The sequence below is a fragment of the Anguilla rostrata genome, chromosome 11 (assembly GCF_018555375.3).
Source record: "Anguilla rostrata isolate EN2019 chromosome 11, ASM1855537v3, whole genome shotgun sequence".
NCBI classification, from domain to species: Eukaryota; Metazoa; Chordata; class Actinopteri; order Anguilliformes; family Anguillidae; genus Anguilla; species Anguilla rostrata.
This window is the reverse complement of record NC_057943.1, coordinates 30,462,489-30,486,304: the sequence shown is the minus strand read 5'-3', so window position 1 is coordinate 30,486,304 and position 23,816 is coordinate 30,462,489. Positions and strand designations below refer to the sequence as shown.

Below are 23,816 nucleotides of genomic sequence, written 5' to 3'. Positions count from 1 at the left end.
GAACATTAAAGATAAAACACACCTGTCAATGGACAGGCTCATCTTTCACTAATGACCACTGGAAGCCTGCAAGCACCTGTCATGCTGTTGGGAGGAACTAATTCAGCAGTTACAGGAGGAACCCTGGCTCTAACTAAAATCCACCCAACTAAAATCCAAGACACAGCTCAACCCGCAAAGTCTAACCTATCAGGCTCAGTTTGTTCCTCCGGCAAATGCCTTTACCCACTGAGATGCTCTGTTTGCATGACAAAGATTTTTGAAAAATATCTTCACGATCATCTAATTTATTTCTATCTAATCAATAACTCAGTGGGCATGAAATATCTGTGTGCCAACTGATGGGTTTAATATTGCACAAATTCAATTACAATATATCAGTAGGGCCGATATGTATATTTAACTGTAAAGAATTACAAAGCATACATCATAATGAAATTACAATTAATATCAGAGATACCATTCTAACTGGCTATCAGGCTTATTTCCTATCTAATGTTTAAAAGATAACATCAGTGTGATTGGGAACTGTAAATGGTTTTGCATTTAAAGGGTGCCGGTATGCTGTGCTGCTAGTTTGCATTCATGTTCTGGAAGAGAGCCAGAACACCTGTCAGAAGATGATGCGTATTTTCTTGAACATCTTGGCCAGATTTAAAAAATAATTTTTTCTATAAATGACGGCGGTGCCGTGACGGGGTGCAGCACTGCTCTTTGTCAACTTACAGGAACGATTTTAGCTCTTATGCTCCCCTTTCCATTATTCCTCCACATGACAACAGCAGACCGGTGTCACCACGGAAACCATCATTCTGTTTTCAAAAGGGTGAGGCAATTGCAGAACTCATTGATTTGGTTATTATTTTACGTCGTGACATTTCATATTTTGTCAGTTCGGCTTTGTCCTCCTGATTCAAATGACTGATTACTCCTTGTCACACGGGGGCCTGATTTGATCAAAAAAAAAAAGTCCAGGAACTTATTACTTCCCTCAGTCAAATGAATTACTGCTGTGAATTCCAATACGGCGTCGAAAATAACAATTTTGGGCGACCGTCGGGGTGCAAAAACCCTCGTACTAAGCAAGCGAGCCCTCATACTGCAGACTGCGAGTGAAAGCCTTAGCGCGGGGGGTTAGCGTCATGCTAACGCCCTGATCGCTCAACCCCGCGCTAACCGCCCGTGGCCTCTCGCAGTTCATCGCCGGTCCGCGCGATTCGGCTAATTATCATCTTGATTTATCAGGCTGGAGTTTCCCAGTTGTGAAACCGTAAAGAGGATTAAAGAGTCCGCAGACCTGCTAGATCACAGTGCCGCAGAACAGAAACGTCCGCTAAGGCATTTCACCATCAACCTACGAGTGCTATAAGGTTTTTAAATCTATGGGTTGGCATTTAATTGTGCTTAAATTCAAAAGCCAAAATACATCAGCCTTTTAAAATAGCGCTTGTGCCTCTTCCACAGTTTAGATGAACGGATGGTATTAACAGTAAAAAAAAAAAGACACAAGGTTGTAAGAATTTGTGTATTGTTTAACTGAAAAAAAAAAGATAAATGATCACAAGGAGATATATATTTATATATATAAATATTTATATTTATATTTACCACCAGATAAACCTGAACACATGAACGCTTTTTTTTTTTTTTTTTACGGAAACGCACATTTCTTTAAATTAGATCATTTTCTGATCAGGCTCAGTAATATTTCATGCCAAATGTATTAATGATACATTTGATATGAATGATTCGAAGCCATGCCTTTGCCGTAGATCAAAGAAAATGGATTTTAATTCATGTTCTGATCAGAGAGAGAGATAGATGAGGAGGAGATAGTGAGCAAGAGAGTGAGAAAGAAACAGAGGGAGAGAGAGAAAGAGAGATGAGCAGCAACAGTTTTGGTGACAGTGAACAAAACAGGAACTAGCGAGGAAATGCAGCAAAAGACAAAATGACGATGCTGTGCACTCAGAATTTGAATGCTGGTTGGCAGAGGCTGGGTCCAGTACTAACATAACCCAGCTCTGGACTGACAGGGGCTGGGTCCAATACTAACATAACCCAGCTCTGGGCTGGGTCCAGTACTAACATAACCCAGCTCTGGACTGACAGGGGCTGGGTCCAATACTAACATAACCCAGCTCTGGGCTGGGTCCAGTACTAACATAACCCAGCTCTGGACTGACAGGTGCTGGGTCCAATACTAACATAACCCAGCTCTGGACTGACAGGGGCTGGGTCCAATACTAACATAACCCAGCTCTGGGCTGGGTCCAGTACTAACATAACCCAGCTCTGGACTGACAGGGGCTGGGTCCAATACTAACATAACCCAGCTCTGGGCTGGGTCCAGTACTAACATAACCCAGCTCCGTGCTGGCTTGGTTGGGTAATGACATAACCTGGCTCTGGGCAGGCAGGGGCTGGGCTGGCTAATGACATAACTCAGCTCTGAGCCTGCAGGGGTTAGGCTGGGTAATGACCCAACCCAGCTCTGTGCTGGCAAGGGCTGGGTTGGCTAATGACATAACCCAGCTCTGGTCTGGCAGGGGCTGGGTCCAATATCAACATAACCCAGCTCTGGTCTGGCAGGGGCTGGGTCTAGTACTAACACAACCTAGCTCTGGGGTGGCAGGGGCTGGGTCATGTATTAACATAACCCAGCTCTGGCCTGGCAGGGGATGCATCTTTTTCAGCAGCACTCTGGAATCGATCTGGCATGGAAACACAGGAGCCCGCCCTCACCGTGCCCGAGGGTGTTGTCATCTTGACACGGGGCAATCGCACCATCTGTGCCGCCGCCCCTCAGGCTCTCCAGCCTCCTGGAGCCACCTGTCCGTATTCATCAGCAAGGAAGCTCACCGGCACCCGGAGGGACACGCCCGGTGGAGGCCGGCGTTCCAAGAAGGGAAGCTGAACAATCTCTCACACAAAGGCTCAGGTTAACCAGCTCATGCTTGAATGCAAGCATGCATGCACACACGCACACACACACACACACACACACACACATGCACACACAAACACACACACGCCTGCACGCACATAAACACGCACACACACATGCACGCACAAACACACACACGCCTGCACGCACATAAACAAACATGCATGTGCGCACCCACAAGCACACACACACACACACACACACACACACACACACTGCGTTAGCTGTTCAGATACAGGCCCCTTCCTGCGAGGTGGAGAAAGGGGAGCACGCAGCTCTGTGAGTCCCGACAAACGACTCAGCGGGGTCCCATTGTGCAGCTCCTAACAGCGATCCACGGAGATCCAGATCTGAGGGCCGCTAGTATTCTCTGTAACTGTTCAAGAAAGATAAGCACACGCACACACACACATCCACAAATACACATACACAAGTTCACACGGACACACACGCACACACACGCACGAACACACACACACCCACAAATACACACGCAAGTTCACACGCACACACACTCACACACCCAAAAATACACATACACAAGTTCACACGGACACACAATCACACGCACGCACACACACACGCACGAACACACACACACCCACAAATACACACACGCAAGTTCACACGCACACACACTCACACACACGCACAAATGCGCACGCACGCACACGCACGTACACACACTCACGCGCACACACACAAATGTACACACACACATACACACACGCACACTCACACACACACACACGTGCGCGCGCACTTCTCTCTGAGGCCGCCACACTGCGGGCAGAGCTCAGTTGCAGGCAGAGGAGAGCGGAGTCTGAACACCTCTTGGGTGCTCGTGCTGCTCACGCTGCTCTGACTGCCTTGCAAATGCTGGGCTAATAAACGTAAAACATGGAAATCCTGCACTGACGGGGAAACTTCATTAATAATGCTGAGCACTGGTGGGGCTTTGTAAACTCAGCTGGCTGTGCGGTACGAGGGCTGAGAAACAGCCTCTCACAGTCTCACACACAGTTACTGAAACACTCGCTGAAAGGACACCTATTGCAGGCAGGGATAGGCAGCCTTAAAGCACTCTGGAGCACTCTTGATTCAAATACTCTGGAGAATGCATCCAAAACGTATCTGAGATTATATCTGCATATATGTGTTTCATATGTAATACATGCTGATCTTTTTGTATGAATATTCTTCTGTGCTGCCTGTGCTTCCAGTCCAGTGATTTTTCTTCCAGTCGTTTTTCTCATCAGTTGTTTCTTCCAGTCCAGTTTTCTTTCTTCCAGTCCAGTTTTTTGCTTCGCATTCTTTCTTCCAGTCCAGTTTTTTGTTTCCATCCAGTTTTTTCCCATCCGGTTTTTTTTAGTCCAGTCCAGTTTTTTTTTCATCCAGTCCAGGTTTTTTTTTCTTCAGTCTTTTCTCAGTCCAGGTGTTTTCTTTCAGTCCGTTCTTTTTCTTCCTGTTTTTTATTCTTCCAGTCCAGGTTTTTGCTTAAGAACGCTGCAAATAGAACTACCAACCAGAGTTTCTGCATAAAGACGGTCCAAATAGAACTACCAACCAGAGTTTCTGCATAACGACGGTCCAAATAGAACTACCAACCAGAGTTTCTGCATAACGACGGTCCAGATAGAACTACCAACCAGAGTTTTCCTTGATAACGGTAAAATAATATGCACAAACGCCCGCGTTTGAAAGAATATTTCATTTTCAGCTTATTAAATCTATAAAAATCAATAAATATAAAAGTAAACATATATAGTCATTGTTGGTATAACTAACTCTCACACACACACACACACACACACACCAATAAACTTTGAGCCACTGCGCTGCAAAACATTTAATAAATACGTTCTGTGCGTCAGCCATTGTGTTTCTTCAAATCGATACATATCATTGTGGATGATGGCCACAAGATAAAAATGCCCATTCTGTTTGCAACATAGGACTTTGATTTCACTATTCGTTAAATTTACAAACAAACTATTACTACACATTAGGCCTATTGAAAAGTGATCGCTATATTCTGTAGTCACCCCCACCGAGTTAGCGCACAGTAGGCAGCGGGCTGAGAGCTGACCGTTCCCGGCTATCATTCAGGGAAACACTTGCATCGAGGAGGCGGAGGCGTCAGGTGCGGGAGCTAGCGAGACAAAAGCCTGGTGTGGCAGCTGGATTTCTTTCACACCCCTGCAATCTATACATCAAAATGAAGCTTAGAACCTGTAGTTTTTAGCTGTATGTATTAATTTCCTCCATTAAAAAAAAAACCAAGTCGAAATATTGAAAAAAACGACATTTTACCTTGTATTTCAGTCAATGTTCATCCGTTTAAGATGTAACATACTTTATGTATCAGCCATAGGTCTTGGCTATCAAATGAACACAAAATCCAGTCCAGATTTTCATGGTAATAGTTGCCACCAAGGGAAAATATGAGGACATCAGATGGTTTGCAGTCTATCCTAACTTAGTTCAGTAGCGGAAAAAAAAAGACAGTTCATAAAATTTAGTTTAGTTAAAAATAAAAATAAAAAGAGAGAGATAGAAAGTACAGTATGATGATATGGAAATATATTTCATAATTAATTATATACCAATGTTAAATCAATTTGATGCTTTAAAGCACAACAATTGCATTGCCAATGAATATTATGTTAGAAAATACAACATTTGCCCGATTTAACGTGACTTCCGGTATAAACCACGCCCACTTCCGGCCGTCTGTCCGAATACAGATACAGATAATGATATCTCTGCACACCCCTAACAGAGACCTGACCTCAGTCCCATCCAACACCTTTGGCTCAACTGCAAAGCCAATGAAGAGCCAATGGAGAGCCAGGCCCAATCACCCAATCAGTGGCCTATCTCACATATGGGCTTCTGGCTGAATGGGAGCAAATCCCGGCAGAAATGCTCCATCATCTAGTACAAAACCATCCCAGAAGAGTGGACAACACAATACAGGTCACGTGTGCTAGAACTGTACGTTACAATATTATACATCTAATATGTGCTAGTACATTACAACACAATACAGATAGTGTGTGCCAGTACTGTACATTGCAATACAATACAGCGAATGTGTGCAAGTACATTACAACACAATACAGCTAATATATGCTATTACATTACAACACATAACAACTAGTGTCGAGCATTACTGCTTCTGCAACCATGATTCAGTCAATGTTCAGAAACCAGGCCAGTAAAGTGAAGAAATAGCTACTGTTTAAAATATTATGGTAATACAATGAAAGATAAGACTGTCTGCTGTACTTTGTTTTTCTGGGCCTAGGCTCACTCCTCTAAAATTCTCTCACCCCTCTAATTCCCTCACTCCGCTGAGGGGAACTTCACAAAGTTTGGGCCAATAAAAATGGAGAAGTTTCCACACATCTCTGAAGTTCCTTCATTCCTCTGAAGTTCCTTCATTTGTCTAAAGTTCCCTCACTTCTAGTATGTAGTCTGATCTATACACCTGCTCAGGTCTGTCTGAGACGAGTGAGTCTGCACCCCAGACTATGTCAACACCCCGGGCTGCCTTCAAAGTTACTTGCTGGAAAACGCCTGTTGCATTTCATTCCGGGGCAGACTTTCACAATAAGGTTTCATCCACATTTAAGCCCAAAGGATAGCAGATATAAGCGTTGGCGAAAATACTCGCTCCCAACGTGGTTTTCGATGGTGTTCTCCGGGCCGAGGAGGCACGCAATTAACCCACTCGCAGTGGATAATGGCAGCGTGCATCTCCCTCTGCTGTGGAAGAACCGCTTCAAACACAGGCCAGTAAGGCTTTTATATCAATTTATATCACAACGCAGCCACAGCGCCATGTTTGTTTTTCTATCCTGACTGCGCCTCGATGCCACAACAACGGCCAATTTACAGTTTAACCCCCCAACAGCTAATGTGATAAGAAAAGATTTCTTAATTAATATTGTCTATTTAGACGGCCATTTTCTGCCTCTGTTGGTTATTTACAATGTCCCAGGGTACACTGCACAGGAACTCCACTCCACCCAGACATTTATCAAATCTCGCTCACTCACAAATACAACATCTCCCAAATCACAAAAGACAAACCCGAGAAAATTCCGGAATATTTCCGACAAAATGCATTCATTTGGGTTAGTTTTGTACGTGCCGTGGGACGACTGTCAGGAAGGTAACGGGCCGCGCCGTTTAAGCACGGGATAAACTCAAAGTGAAACTACTACTGAAAAATCTCAAGATTTGAAGAGTAAATGTGTCTGTGCTTCAACTGGCTGTTCCGACTAAACATTATGAGCGTGTGACATTCAAGCTTGTCATGCTCCTATTTGACAGCCTATGTAATCTATCCCTCAGGCTTATGTTCCCCTACCCTTACTAATGACTCTATGTTAAATTACAATTGCATTTCAGAGGGATTACTACAGAATTATTCAGTGCGTGAGGATGCTAGGTAAGTATTTTTTACAAATCAGAAACCCTGGAAGGGGTATAACTGTGACTCACCAGTGACTATTAGACCAATGGAAATGCAGTGTTTACACCAAGAATGTCAATGATCATACCAATGCATAGAGACACCTGACACCTCTTACAAGTAAGCAGGCTGCCGAGCACCCACACTGACAACAGGCCACTGTTCGGCTAAAGTGTGCTTGCTAACTGAATCGCGCATGTGTGTGTGCATCCATGTACCGATCAGAGAAGGTGAGAAATAACACGTCCCTGTGTGACTCTGACTTCTGTATGCGCAGCATCCAATTAAAAGGGCGAGCTGTGGTATACACTGAGTGGCCATTAAGTGAGGTGGGACCGTGAACGCATTGGCGTGATCTTACAGTGCGCGTGTGTTTGTGCCAACTGAAAGGTCAGCCATTGTTTCCCGCCACTGAATAACACCGAATACTGCCACTCTCCATTTAGTGTGCTGTCGCCGTTTTCTATTGGAGGGAGAGGGAGCGCATTAAGACATTTCATTTACCAGACAGTGACTTAATCAGGCATGTTTCAGTAGCTGGTTTGCAATTTACTAACTAATTAGAGAGTTCAACACTTGCCTTCATCTAGAAGAGAACTGTTGGAACTGTGTGTCTCTCTCTCTCTTTCTCTCTCTCTCTCCCTCCCACCCTCTCTCTTTCTCTCTCTCTCATGACAGATTCCTGATGAGTGCAATTAAATGAAAAGATACATGAAACTTAAATATGAAAAGGGAGACGTGAAAACTAAATGAACTAATAATAAACAATAATTGGCGGAAGAACAAACAACAGCACTGCCACATGCCTGCACCCCCCCCCCCCCCCCCCCAGTACCCAGACAGCGAAGCAGGCTCTAGGCACGGTTCTCCGGGCTCTGATAAACACGAGGCTATCGCTGTGGTGTGGATGGCTGGCGCTCTCCCTTCCCTTTAAAGCTGTCACTTCTCCAGGGACGCCGCAAAGGCAAACAATAAGTACAAAAGGGCAGGAACCCAACGAGCCGGGGAGCCCGCTTTGATCCGCGCCGGCCAGCCGCCCGCCCTTACGTCCACGGCCCGACGCCGCCGCCGCGGCCCTTACATCCACGGCTCGACGCCGCCTTCGGCCGGCCGCGAGAAGCTCACAAACGCGGCTGCCGTGGGTTTTTTTTTTTCTCTTCTGCTGCACGTTCATTGAAGAACGCTGAACAGCCACCTCGCGATAGCAGAGCCCTGCTTTTATAACACAACAGAAGCAGTGACGCCCTAATGTGTTTGTAAGCGAGGGGGTCCAAAATGACAGGAAAAAAAGACTTATTTCTTAATAAAAAGGACTGTCCCTGTATGGACTTCTTCAGAAATACACAGGATGATGTTGAAGTCCAAAACCTTTCTGATGGTGTAATTTATGTATTGTGAATCCATCCATCCATCCATTATCTATATGCGCTTATCCTGGTCAGGGTCGCGGGGGGTGCCGAAGCCTATCCCAGCGTGCACTGGGCGAGAGGCAGGAATACGTATCGTAAATGAATAACTTAGATGAAACTGTGACGTATTGTTTTGTTGCACAACATCTCTCATCCTCTCGTATTCATATCACAGGGTGGAGGTAATAGCGCTTATTAATGCACTCAAAAACCCTCTCCTCCAGCTGGGGTGATAAGAGTGTAATTATTTCAGCAGGCCTACAATTGAAAGACAATGCTGAACGCTAATTAAAATTTAACAAATTAAAAAAAAAAAAAACTTATTTGCAGTATACTGTCACAAAAACAATGAAAGAACAAATCTATTGTATCAATCTGTGCATTAACTGTAGGCTATCAAGCTACTGTGCATGTGCTTGTTAAAGCTGTTAAATAGAGCTGCTGGATGGCTCATTAGGATAAGGCACCGCACTGCGGCGAACGAATGAGCCCCACGTCTCGGATCAAATCCAGCAACCGTGGCCGTTAGCTCCATAGGGCAATGTGCAACCGCCGATTGGAGTTTCCCAGGACATTCAATCGGTTAGGGATCCGCGTTCATTGCTACCTAGCGACCGTCGCCAGTCAATTGAAAAGCAGCATACAAGAGGTCTTCCCCCGACTCCGCTCTGTGCCAGCTTAGCTGCAGCACGCGGCGTGAAAAAAAGAAGCAGCTGGTGACATCACATGTTTTTCGGAAGGAGAATGGTGGATGTCTGCACTGTGCTGAATCGGCAGTGCGGTTCGCAGAATAAATGCGACTGTGGTTGCAGATGATACTCCAAATTGGGGTGGAGATTGGAGAAGCTCAGACCAATAGTAGATACCAAAGTAGCTAGCCAAGTAGGCAATTACTTTATACAAATGTTAGTTCAGTTAATGTAACAAAAAAAGGTGCAGATAAAGTTAACTTGCATAAAAAAGTTAAATGAAAAGCATTAATGCAGCCTGTGCTGTACACCAGTTGGCCATGCCTTAATAGGTTAGGCTCATCCTTAAAAAATCCAGTGGGTTGCACTGGATGTTACTACATGACACCGTGCTTTCATTGCATCTGTAAATAATTTATATATTTCATTATATAAATGATGTTGTTATTGTAATCAAAGAACATATTGAACACAAACAACACATGAATGAGACTGGAAAGTTATTTAAATTATAATTTGTTTGAAACAGCTTAATTTTCTATTGGTCAAGCTGATGATGACACAACTTTATAAACAGAAACAGATTCTTTGAATATGAATACGTTTTATGAGCGGTAACCTCGCATGGTTATTCGGTGGGAGATGAAAGGAACGATACAACTGCAGCCTGACACCCTTAAAGACAAAAGATGCAATTACACATTTTTCACAAAACTAGGCAACCTCTCTGTCCCTACATCCCAAAGCTAAAATACCGATCCCTCTTTAAGATGATTAGCTGGACAGGTGCACTGACCACCAATGCAGTAATGAGAACCTGCTTCACACTGGTTTTTCAGTTGGTTAACTTAAAGTAAGGAATACAGGTACAAAATAATTGGGGCCTGTTTTGTAAATGAGGCTATAGTAATGCGAGTTAAGATTCCAACCAGTAAAGAATAAAATCGGAATATTCTACAGTGCTTTTCAAAGTTCAGGAAGCTTCATGGTTTTGAATGAGCTCTATTCCTTATGTGGTCTTATCACAGAGGTTTGACTGTGCTGTACTCTGGGGTTTGACTGTGCTGTTCGCTGAGGTTTGACTGTGCTGTACTCACAGGTTTTGCTGTGCTGTACGCTGAAGTTTGCCTATGCTGTGCTCTGAGGTTTTACTGTGAAGGAAACTCTGATTCCTGGGCTTTCTCTGGCAGTAAAGAGCAGGCTTAGAGTCCCCTCAGCCTGAGGCTGTAGCGAGTGACCCATCTCTTCCATTCAAATCGGCCTGCAATGTGTGCAAAGTGCATTTGAGAACTCCACCGCTGGGACCAGCCCCTCCCCCCAGTGTCCACACGTCAGGACAGTCCACTTACCCAGCGTTACCATGGAGACAGGTCTCTCTGATAACTACACAAAAAGCCCTTTTTTTTTTTTCCTCTCCCTCTCTCTTTTTTTTTTTTTTTTTTTGCCAGGACGTACAAGAAGTGGGCAGAGATTTCCAAGAGCCCCCATCTCCCGAGGGAGTCATGCGGGTCACCTCTGCAGCTTTCGGCGACCTTGCCCCTACCCATCTGGGACAGACGGTTCGATAGCCTCCACAAGGACACGTTTTTTTAGTCAAACCGATCCTCTTCCATCTGCCATTGTTTTGTTTTTCAGAGAGAATGTAGCACATACTAAGATGACAGGACCTCAAAAAATCCAGGATTTTAACCCGCAAGTCGCACTGGAAATGCAGCAGCAGTCGCCACCGTACACTGCAGCAGGGGGCCCACAGAGGATCCCTGCCTACGGTCTGTGCACATCCCTTGTAACTTTCATAGCAATGTAATGTTAAAACGCAGAATCTGTTTAATGTATGGTAATTTATGCTAAAATACCGTACATGAAAATTGTAAATTCACAAGGCAGTGTGGGATGGCAGCTCGTGGACACCATGAGTCTGGATTAGCCCCTTCAGGATCAAATGGGAACCCCAGGAGCCCTGGGACAGACCCTTCAGATGAACCCTTTGGTTTGAGCAAACAGAGGTGCTAAATTCCAGCCGGGCGTACAGTAAGCATCTCTCTCTGCACCTCCTTCATGGGAGGCCAGCCCCTGCTGAGGCTTTTATCCATGAATTCATTTTTCACATTTTTCTATTTACCCATGAAGCAGGTTAAGAAGAAGACATTAATCTTCAATCAATGTGCAATGACGTTCATGGAAGCCTAGAAGGGGGCTGGTGCCGGACTCCCAATATTGTGCGATTATCAGCATGCAATCATTGAAGCAACACAAAAATATTATTTCATATGTGCTGGAACATTGACATATTAGCAACAATGAGAAAGCACAAAAAATGATTCAAATATATTGATCCTATTATTTTAAAAAAAAATCACTGTCTAATATATGAATAAATAATGATAAATAACAGGTGGCTGGCCCTAATTCTCACTGAGCAAATATTTTGTTTGGCTGAGTTTTAAAATTGAGCAGGGAAGGATCAATGCAATGGGAGGGGTGCCTGTTCCGGATTATAGGCCCTCTAATTGGTGCTGAAATGTGACGTAGCTCTTTTTGCAACAGGAGAGTGGAGGAGTGGTGACCTCCGGGTCCTTATCAGCCAGACACAGACATCTCTTATTTTTGCCGTTCGGGTGAAATCCTTGCATTGCATCCCCAGTTCCCACAGGTCTGTCTGCGACTTGACAAACAACCACGGCTGCAATACGGAGTTTTGCCTCATTCTGTCCTACAGAGATTTCTCTCAGTGTGCGCTTATATATGCACGCACGTAGAGTGCATTCTCGCGCATGCAATGGATTGTGTAAATACAAAAATGGCCTATGTATACTGTACACAAACACATGCATGCTCCTGATTGCCCACAAACACACAAATGCGCAGGCTCGACTGCAAACACATGCACGTGCATGCATGCCCGCAGAGAAATGCATGCACATACATGCCTGCAAACATGTGCACACACCTCGGTAGTGTGACAAATAAAAACTTTGTCCTTGCAAAACTGTACGGTGCCCTTGAAAAGCACGCTATGAATGGGGTTTGTAGTCCTCGATCGTCCCTATGAACTTGCTTGTGTGCATTGTCAGACCACTTCCTATATGATGAGATTCAGGGAAAGAGTGCAATAAAGACAAGCAACTAAGCACAACTTGATTTCCATGCAAGACTCCTGCACTGCACATCTTTAAATGAACTGAATCCCTATTAAAAACTTTGTTTAGTCTTCAGTTTTGGACCCCTCTAGCTTCATATTACAATAATCAGTTCCCATAAATGCATTGCCCATGAGAAATTTTGATTAGTTTTATAATTAATTTTTCCATAATTTTCATTCTTGTTTCAAACAGAGGTGCTCTGCAATAAATGTCAGCCTAATGAAAAGCTGCAAAGCATTTTCTTAGGATTGTTTATGGTTTAGGTTAAATAATGCACTCAATTCCAGGACATTCTTGATGAACTTGTAATCCACAACTTATACTGCAGGTAGACAAATGAATCATATGGATGAATAAAAAGTAATTTAAAACTTTGTGAAATAACTTACAGAGCAAATACAATATGCAATTACAGTATGTATTAAGATGAACAGAATGAATAAATGCACCTCAGTACTGTTCAGTATATTGTTTAAAAAAAAACATGGCTACACTGTCATGGAATAAGAAAAGAAATGACACGTTTTCTTTGCCACATTATAAAATATTGTCTCTCCTAATTTCACTCTATTCATTTCATATATGTAGAAGTATTCTGAATGTATTTGCTCACACGTTCTTCACCCACAAAAACACATTTATATATATTTCTAAAAAAACAAAAAAAAACACCTATGGTTTAATAAAAAAAATTACGCTTTTATTTTTTTTAAGCATTCCATTTTGAGACGTCTGAATCAATGCTTAAACAACTTAAAATGACTTACACATTATTTTTATACAACTTCTTGTAACCAAAAATTCCTCCCATAAGACTAATATAAAAAAAAGAAAATCAAACAGAAAAAGGTTATATGGTATAGCTCTATCAGTATGTATATTGCCGGGGGAGTAGATGTGTTTTTCTGTTTTGATCTGGCCAAAAAAAAAACTGATTAAAAACATAAAATTTCTAAATGTGCCTACTAATGGGCTAAACGTTTGTTAAAGCGGTGCACTGAAGCTATCAGGTTCTCTCACCCGTGAAAACTAACACCAAATCCTCTCCCAATTCTCATAGTCCTTTGTTGAGGTAGTGGGATCAAAAAAATCCATAAATTCATTTTTGTCCAGGCAGAATAGCATGCACGGGAGAGCGAGGCCCATCGGCTGGGAAACCGTAAACTGAAGCATCAACTGGAGAATGAGTTACGAAAAAAACATGTTCTTATTTTCAAATGTATCACAAAAAATAATGCAGAAGATCAATTTCTTAAGTAGAAACCATAAAGAAAATAAAGAAAAATAAATACATTTTCTAAATATAGTGGGCAGCGCATTTTTCCTTATGGAAAAAAGAGAAAATGTACTCTTCAGAACCTTACATTTTTAAGATTACATTTTTCAACAGCCTTGAAATGAGAAACATTTTCTAGTCAGAAGATTGGCTCCAATTTTGAGATGGTATACTTGCCAAGATGTAGCCAAGGAGGAAATTGAATAATAAAACATAAAAATAAATTAATCCTGCCCACAGTTTAACACTCCAAGGTAAATGTATGAGAGAGCAGTAGTGATACTCTCAGCCAACAAATGTGGTTAAAACACTGAATTTTATTCACTAACTAAACCAAACCGGCTGCCTCCAACAAGAGTCAAAATGGGAGTAATTTAACCCTTTTGTGTGTGTATATTTCTAAGTATTAAAATCATTCAATACTTTACATTCAATGTGTTGAAAGTGTACGTCATCTCTCCTGACAGGTATTATTTATTATGCTGACAGTCTTTTTCTAAAGCACATAAAGAAGCAGACCATAGAATGGAATGGAATCAAACAGATGTTCATTAACATGTTAATGAACATGTTCATTAAGCTGTTCATCTGACCCCTATAGGATAAATCCCAAGATTAACATCGAGCTATCCATTTTATTTATTTTTTTTATATTTTTAATATGATCGTATGATTAAGAGCTCTAACCCAATAGCAGGCTTAGCAAGTGTCATACTATAAGCAATTTTAAGAAATGCTAGGAGTGGCAGTGAAATACTACAGCAACGTTGAGCATCACTAGCTCAGTAAAGGGTGATATCTCTCTCGGCATGTAACTGAGAAACAGAACGCCATGTGAGGCTACAGTCAGACACCTTTAAACAGCAGCACAATGGAAAGCACTACCAGCGCTGCGATTGCTAAAGGCTTATCTGAGGTGGAAGTGCTGCTTGATGTGGAAACCTGCACTGAGCTCCGTGATCAGCGCGGCTGTTCGGTATTCGTCATGCATGGCTTTACCATTGCTGACCACACAACATACAAATACCAGGGACTGAGTCGCACTGTTCACCGTTGGGAGCTGGTGAGACGCTAAGCAGTGGGCCAACTAACTCCAGGGCATCGAGAATGGAGTATCCACAAAGACAACATGGTGGCAGATACTTGAGGTAGCCCTTACAGAAACTGGTCGCATTAATGCAGGATTCTGCATTTTTTAAAATAAAATACAGAAAAAAATACGCTGCATTCAATAAACGTAGATATCCTGAGCTTTTTTTAAGATTACAAAGGGCAATAACCCTGACTTGAACCACAACGAAATAATTACTTTTGTTTCTCTGAGCCAATTGTCCAAACAGAAATTTTGTAACGCCCTTTGTTTCAAATACGCATCAATCCATTGGCTAGCGTCACTAAGAAATGCATTGTAATATAATATGTGGTCATATTTTTGAGTACATAACAACTTGTGCATTTCAAAGCAATGTATTTTAAAATATAATAATGTACTTCAATATCTAGGTGATGGTACTTGTATATTTGCCCATATTTTAGGACGTGTTGCAGTATCTTGATCATATATTTTACTTTAATTTATTTTCAGTACATTTCAGTTAAATTAGAGGGAACATAGGCAAATAATATAGAAGTGCAGGTGGCTCCTATAGTAATGGCAATGCGGTAAAAAAAGGTGTCACTTCCAGTAGTGAGTGAGAAGCTTTCAAGCCATCAGAACTTTTAGCACATTTGAAGAGTCCTGCCGCGTGGAGCACTAATACCTCAGTGGTATTATATTAATGAATGAACACATAATGTGCTCAGTCATTACAGGGAACCATTTGCAGATTCCCGCCAATCACTACCCTGGCTGATCCAAGCAACATCGTTATTGGAGGAACTCCTCAAACAGTGGAACGGCAGGCCTGCGTTTATACCAAATGTCTATTGTCTGAACAGTGGAAGTTAGGCCCAGAAAACTAACTGGGTCACGACCCGCCAGCAGAAGATTATATTTTGCACAGCGACTGCCATTACCTCATTAGCCACAGAGCTCATTTACAACAGAAACAGCCAGAAAATTCAAATATTAGATGTAATAAATGTGAAGCTCCCACCACAAGCCTTTGCTCGCTAATCACATTGTTTATATAGTTGGATGGCATACGCGCACACAGCACTGGCAAGCTGGCCCTTAATTCCCCTCAAACAAGGCTCTCTCGGAACTAGTGGAAACATCTTAAAAAGCTATGAGCTGAAATTGATTTGGCCGCTTAAGTCAATGGATATTTATTCTTCAAGGCACATGAGGACACACTGTGGGGTACTGCAGCGGATTGAATATTCCTGATTTTGGCCATAGAATAAAAAAGTATTGGGGATTCAGAACTAATAATAATAATAATAATAATAATAATAGTCATAGACAATGATAATTTGATACTCATGATTATCATCATAAATTAAAAACACAGAAGAGAAAAATACATTGGGTAGATAGACAGATGTAAAATCTGCATGGTGACATTCCATAACTTATCTCAGGCCCCTGGTTTCAGGTAGCACAACAGCAAGAGGGCCAGACTTTACAAGCATCCGAGTTTGTTCAGCCCTCAACCCTCCAGCACAACACTGGACCATATCTCATTGCTGTGTCCCACTCTCAGACATCCAGAACAGGTGAGGATATGCCAAATCAAACAGTCGTTCACTTCTAATTGCTTAAGAGCGATCGAGAGCCAGTCCGAGCCAAAATATCGCTTTCCCTCGTTATCTAATATTCCATCCTGTAGAATTTAATAGAAACGGTTTCCTTTACCGGGGAGTTGGCTAGAACATTTACTGATGTCCTGAGGCCAGCAAAAATAATCTTTCAGCCCTTGTTTGGAGAACGGGCTCTCAAACACGATCTGGGTAATGAGAGAAAACTTCATGTTGAACTTGGAGCAACCCCCCTCTCCGGGCCCCTTGAACAGAAGCCCCGCCTGCTTCAGAGAGCAGACTCCAGAGCTACTACACAGCAGGGAAAACCGTGTAATGTTCATCGGGCTGTTAGCAATGCACTTTTTCTGCACCGCATTAACCAGCTCAACGGCTAACCAAACGAGCTGTCAATGGTCTCCTACTTGAAGTTTGAAGACTGGAATGGGAAGGTAGGAAAACATCATTTCAATAACAAGAAAAAAAAGGGAAGTTTCACTCAGTATTGTCACTAGAGAAGTTTTGGTGAATGAGAATGCCACAGTGTCTCATTTATGCATATACATGTATTTGTATGAATTGGTGTCTGCATACTGCCCTAGCACAGGGAAGATACTGCCACTCGGTAGGACAGGAAGGCCATCCACATCTCCCTTCTGCTTTGTGTTGAGCTTCTCTCAAGAAGTTCCAAAAAGACACTTTCTGGCCCCCATGTGGTTAAATTATTCCATACCAAGACACTTGGTACAGGACCTCCAGACAATCTACTGTAAAACATACTGGACTTAGATTTTATTTAAAAGGATTTGACAAGTGCTCAAACTAATAAAAATATGTAAACTGTACTATACTGGCTGTGATGTCAGCAGACTTCACTTAACAGGGATGTTATGTGCAAAGTGATATCTACGGGAGTTTTGTATTGGACGGCTCTGTATAGGCATAATTAAAGGATGTGCTGTTGAGAAATTGACAGAACACTGCAATGAGCATACTGTTAAATTCAACTTAGAAATAATGGCACAGGCATACAGTATGTTTTCACTTATGTATTCTGGGGAGTTTTTTTTTTACTTAAGAATGTACTCTTTGTCAGAGCATAAGGTCCTCTTCATTGAATTGTTCATTCTCAAGGCACTAACAGGCTGATCTTTCCACACACGTTCCTTCACTGTGTGTCCAAAATGGATTCCGAATCTCCTCTGCCTGTGGAAGGCATGGGTCACGTAGCTCTCCAGTACTAATCAAACACTTTTCATACCCTGTCAATGTTTCTTTCACAGGCTACGGACACCAGCTTTGCTACCATCTGAGAACTCAGCTGAGGCGCACTAAATACTGAATATCCAATTCTGCTTATTGGATTCCACCTCAGTTCACACCGCCTAGACTCCACCCTATGCAGAAATCAACCTCAGAGTTGTTGGACAAAAAACAATTTCACAGGAGCAAAAACAAAGATCCACCATCTTGGCACAAATGATGTTATGGATTTTTTTAAGGAATGCTCTGTCATGTGCATGACCACTACTGCAGAGCTCAATCACTGTATTCCTGCATAAACATTGATTTATCTCTGTGGAGAAAAAAAGGTTTGTTTCAGAGACTTGTGGATCCGAAACTATAACTAATCAACTTAATGGCAATTCAAGTTCAAGCAGATTGTGTTGTCTCATGTGAAAAAAATTGGATACTTCAGCATTCTTGAAGCATATTTATATAAGCTTTAATTTACTTCAAGTATTCTAAAGTGTAAAATAGTATACTTCAATTTTTTTTTTTTTAATCAAGACTTGCTGAAACTGAAAACTTACTTTATTATCGTTTTAGCTATAATGCCAGGGGTGTTACTGAGAGACTTTGAGGAAATTTTCTAGAGCTAAATTTATGACACACTTAAAGGGAATATATGAACTTGCTGGCCAGCCTAAAGTTGATGATCCCAGAAGTCCTTTTCTCACTTCGTACCAGAAGTCTCATTTACATTTTAATGACTTTCTGTCCAAATACAACTTCTTGGGGAAACACCAAAATTGAGTAAGGATGTGGATGGCACGTCTCAACAGGACAAATGACATGCATCGTCTTCATGCAGAGCTCCCATCGCACTGCTCATTCACAGGACACACTGAGCTTCAGAGCTCTATTACCAGCCAGCGCATGGCGTGTAGCGAGCCGTCGTACTGGCGAAGTGGTATTTTCATCATGGATTTTGACGAGGCCGAGCAGTTTGGTAATTTCTTGGCTCGCCGTGCACGGAAGCGGGCGAAGAGCTGCTGTTGGAGGTGTGTCAGGCGAGATCGATCTGCACACTGCAATTTCGGCGCAGCTCATTGTGATTTTTGTGTCAGCATAGTCTGCGATTCACACTGGCACCGCCCACCTGGTCAGACCAGGTCTACGGCACAAGTTGCAGCCCAGCATTCAGTGAATTGCTCATTTTGGGGCTTAGCCATTCAATGCCTGCAAGGTCAGAGCCTATTCAAAGGACAATCAACGGTTTTTTGCGGATCATATGCTGTCCAATGTGATACTTTGTATTTATTGTCCATTGTCATATTATTATTTTTTTCATCATTTTAATTGTTGTATTTCCAGTTTTAATTGTTTATGGCTGTTCTTATACTGCTCTGTAGTCGTACTGGCACTGTATTCTATTCTGTTTGTTACACCCATCTGTAATGAGAAGAATGACAAACACAACTTGAACTTTCTTTTCATTTTAATTATGTGACTGTAGTTAAGATAACAGGTACATGCAAGCTACATGTCATTATCTGCATTAGTTACACTATTAAGTCGCCTAAAAATAAAATTCATGTGTGGGTCACATTGTATTATCCACATAGCTTGTAAGCTGTACATTTGAAATGGAGGAGCCAAGAAAAATCGACACTCCACTGCACCTCAGGAGTGCCATTTGGAAGTATTATGGCTTCTGTGGAGACAAAATAATAACCAAGGAGAAAGTTGCCTGCAACGTATGGAAGTGGCAACTGCCTGCTAGCCACCCAGAGGCTTTTTCTGCTCTAAAAAAAGGTCAGTCCTTTCAGTTTGGTTTAAGTAAGCCATGCCATTGTTGTGAATTAATGATGGGCTTTTGTGCATTATATTTTTCATTCATTAGACCAACAGTTGATACGGAGTCATTTCATTGCAGTGACCTTCCCTGGTTTTATTTCATTAAATAAAACTTCAAGATGCTGCTGTCATAATTTCTTAGTAATACCATGGTGAATTTAAGCTATTTAGCTACAGGTTTACTGGGAAATTAAAACTGGGACAAAATAAATATATGTTCGAGCAATGTTTAATAGAAATTTTGACAATTTGAATGAATTTCTCTTATTTATGAGATTCATTATAACTTCACAAGAACATCTTGGAACAAACTTCTGATGAGTATATCCTTGTCTTCCATGGCAGTGGCAGACCATAGAAATTTTCAGAACACCAGTGCACAAAGCGCACGGCACTTAAAGGGAATGAAAAGAGATAATATGATTGGCTACGACAGAATCTGACTGCAACACACCCACTAATAATATATTCAGCCCATTTTACATCACCCCTGTGCGCTTTCAGCTGTGCGCTCCTCACCTCTGGTCACAAAAATACCAACGTTCAGTGACCACGCCCAGTGCATCGATACGTAACACCACTGAGAGCACCCACATGGCCTGCGACATTGATTCCATAAAATAGAGCCCTCTGGCCCATTCCTGACAGAAATCTATTTATTTTGTGACAAGCATGGCAGATGTCAAGATGTCATTTAAGTGTGAATACCCTCATCATGTTTAAACAACCCTTAAATAGATCAATAAAACCACGTAAAATCTATAAATTCCATATGATACAACTTAGAGAAAATGAAACATGGAAAACAGGCTTAATTGAGTGACATCAATGCAGGTGACGCACACCAGTTCTGTCCTGAAAGACTATGTGGTAAATATGTCTTTTCACAGGAAATTACCATTGCTCATTCTTGTATTTAGCACAACAGAACCAAAACCAATTCAGTTTCCTGTGCAAAATGGTTAAAAGGATAAGATTTATCCAAGCTGAATTTCGATCTACGGTGTAAATTGTAAAATGATGCAAATTGGAGAATTCTAAATTACAATAATAGCAATGAGGACAAATTAATCTTTGCCATTAAAGCATAACATAACATAAATTCTCACCATCACCGTTGATTGTCCTGGACCTTCCTGATTTATGCAGAGCTTTGTTGAATATGAAAGGAATTCAGGGAGTTTTTTTTTTTTTTTTTCGGGTACAGTGCTCTGTCATTCAAACCAAGGCGCATTTCAGAAAAGCGGTCGCTTTTCTGTACAAATGTTAAATCAGTGCAATGCCATAGAGGTGTTGTAATATTTCAACATCTCCTCCTAAATCAGTTTGGATTGATCAGAATATCTCTACTGTAGACAGAAAAGGTGGGCAGAGGACTGGGCATGCAATCAGGCACAGAATTCAGTGAGGATGCCTGATGTACGATGCAGTCCCAGTCACTGAAACACGTGGACTAATGTAACTGAAGTCAAGTTACATTAGTTAGTTTTTATTTTGTTTTTTTTCTTGTACCTGTTGGTGCTGCTTTGCAGAGATCACAGTCTAATGACAGCCTTCCGAAATTATGAGAGTAAACTTTTTTTTACAAAGATTATGGACAAGATTTCTGTGTCACCACAGATTCTACAGACCCATCAGACAATCAGCTTCGTACTCATAAAACTATCAGTTCAACAGTCGTTGAAGCTGGAAAGTTCCAGCTTGATTCATCTTATGAAATGCATTAAGGGGCGGGACCTTTCTGAATGTTCTGTATGGTAATTTAGCACTGGTTACTAAAATGGAAGCCATCTGGCCCACCACGAAGGCAGCACAAGTGGTTGCAGCATTTTCATGTGGGCGGAGATCGAAATGCAGTCGCAATCGAAAACCTGGCCAGTGCTTTCCGCACTACAGTAAAACCAGAGCCCCTGCAATAGCCTCACTGTCAGTTTACATTAGCAATGAACAACTGGCCTTCAAAGTGACTTTCAGCATTAATGTACATCAACTGTTTGACTTTTGCCAACTGTGAATATTAATAACGCATAATACATGCAAGTGCTATTCATGCCAGTCTTCTCTTATTAGTTTGACGTCGAAACACACCGGAGATTAGCATTTGCATTGTTATGGTCTGCAGGTGTGGTGAGTGGCCTACCAGCTGTCACTTTCATTCCTGAACTAGAACAGATGGACTGCTTTTTCAAACCCTGGCCAACACCGTGCATGAAAAAATGACCAAGGAATTGTACAAATTCTCACAAGGGGTCAATGGTGAATGCAAGTTCTCCCAATGTTTCTGGATGGCAAAAATCACAGAAGAAAATTCTGAAAATGTGACGTACAAATATGTAGGTAAAGTGTGACATCAGGGTCCCTAGTCACCCAAAACTTGGACCAAAGCCTAAAAACTTCCCTGCGATCCATCAGTCGAAAGTTCAAAATCCAGGTCCGAAAATATCATTAAATGTCTATAACAAGTTCACAGCTAAAGCATGATGTTCTTTTTTTCTATGCTTGTTCCTTTTTTCTTCCCACATTGGAATGCCCAATCGTATACACATCGGTGTTCACTGCTGCTACCTCCACTATCCATTCAGGAGGGAGGAGAAAAGCTTCTATGAAACATAATACCAACTCTTCCATGAAACGTAATATCAACTGCTGCTCCTTCACACCATAGTTTGATAGCTGAGCTCACACAGACATACAGACATAAGTCAGAGGAAGACACTTCATTAATAGGCATGCAATCAACTAGCGGGGGTCATGTCGGCTGAAGCCTTGCCACCCCTGAGCAATACACTAGGGCCAGTGGTGCATTGCCCTGTTGGGCTGTCAGCCATAGTCGATACCCGTCTAGAGGCTCATTCTTGCACTGGAACAGCACCTTAACAGGATGATCCAGCGAGCAAACTCTCTCATTATGATTTGTGTTCAGCAGCTGATTTGACTCCAATTCCGTTGAGGTTCTGATTGCAGCAAGAAAATAACGCGAACGAGCGTGAGCAAACTTTTCCCTTTTCTTCTTCCTGCCTTCACATTCTGTGCAATTTCAGAGGGACTGATTGAGTCAGCCTTCAAAAGAAATTATTTTTTCATTTACTTTCATTGTCAGCGGATGTAAACACCTCCACAAATACCAGGCCAGGGGGAAGAACAACATGTTTCAGTGCTCCATTGTCAAGTTCTCACAGCAAATCCATCCTATTGTATGTCTGCCTGTCTACGTTTGTAGCGTTCCATTAATGTTTCAAGTCAAAGACTGCACATCACAATGTGGATGGGATTGTGAAAACCTGGTTACAATAGAAACAATGCATTTCATTTATAGACAGCAGTGGGAAATAAATAAATAACAACACTCAACACAATTGAGTTGCTGCAGTTCTGTTTTTCCTCACAATCCTTCAGAAAGTCGCCCACGTGTTACAGACATTACAATAAGATTAATAGCACTTACTGACAGTAGAAAAAAAGAATTATGAGTATATTCCAGAAATTAATTTTTGAACACTGTTAACATAGCTCTTACAGGTTTCTAATTAAAAATGTGACAGTTTGACCACAAAAACAGGAAAACTTTGTGGAAAAATGTAGCATTTTTTTCACGGGTCTTGAAACAAACACTTGCAGAGTGCATTAATCAAAAAGAAACAATGGGGAACAAGAACCTGCGTTCTTCACACTTAAATTCACACATGTCAATGTCATTGCATAGATCTGAGGCTATGAGACAAACACAAGTGCCAGAGCGAATAGATTTTTCACACGGGTGTGGAACAGAAGCTAATCCCATTTGCTCTTCTCACCGACTGACCCTCCCTGAAGAGACCAATGGGGTTTTAATAATGCTCCTATGGTCTGTCAACCTGTAACTTATCCCAATCGCTCCAGTCTATTATTACAAAAAAGACCTTATATAAATATGCGAACATGCCTGGCCCTGGTAACAGGGGTAGGTCTGCTACAGGTTGCAAAGCACCGTCCCTCCTGCCAGTTGCTCTATACCGCAAAACAAGAGATGATCTAATGACCAAAGTCCCCAACCAAGGGACACAGATCACAAAATTATTGCTCAGTCAGAGGTAACATCACATTTCCGTGGTAGCTGTTCATGTGCCTCC

General features: G+C 42.0%; 1 protein-coding gene and 1 long non-coding RNA gene across 2 annotated transcripts in view; one reads left to right on the top strand and one right to left on the bottom strand.

Moving 5' to 3' along the window:
• Positions 1 to 23,816, bottom strand: part of LOC135234582 (receptor-type tyrosine-protein phosphatase gamma-like) — a 292,580-nt gene that overhangs the window by 161,624 nt on the left and 107,140 nt on the right. The window lies entirely within an intron of this gene.
• LOC135234580 (uncharacterized) lies at positions 16,941 to 19,827 on the top strand. Its single transcript, XR_010324139.1, has 2 exons — positions 16,941 to 17,078; positions 17,910 to 19,827. It is a non-coding gene; the product is annotated as an uncharacterized LOC135234580 (long non-coding RNA).